The sequence below is a fragment of the Tupaia chinensis genome, unplaced genomic scaffold (assembly GCF_000334495.1).
Source record: "Tupaia chinensis unplaced genomic scaffold, TupChi_1.0 Scaffold000382_1, whole genome shotgun sequence".
NCBI classification, from domain to species: Eukaryota; Metazoa; Chordata; class Mammalia; order Scandentia; family Tupaiidae; genus Tupaia; species Tupaia belangeri.
Genome location: NW_006159884.1, coordinates 3,213,718 through 3,214,171, shown reverse-complemented (window position 1 = coordinate 3,214,171; position 454 = coordinate 3,213,718).

Below are 454 nucleotides of genomic sequence, written 5' to 3'. Positions count from 1 at the left end.
AGCAGCAACATTTATAAAGCAGAAATTATGGGAGATAGGAGTACTAGTAGAAAGGGAAACAAATCTATAATAAAAGATTTTAGATTCACTTCTTAGTCCAAGAACAGATCAAGTAAATTTATATGTATATGACCTTTATTAAAATGCTAGGTCTGTTAAAATCGTCTCAATAGATGTTAAAAGGACATCTGATAAAATTCTTGATGTAAAATAGAAATAGAGGATTGATTACTTAAAGAAAAAAATATATATGTCTGATCCCAAATGCCATAATCGTGTATATTGGGGAAATACTACAGACATTATTACTAAATTTAGAACAAAATAAGGGAATGTCTATAAATGTCACTATTATTTAACATTCACTTACCATTTCTGGAGGCTTAAGACAAAGTAATTAGGAATAAAGTTGTACACATAAAAAAATAGAAAAGCAGATAAATTGCCACTCTTT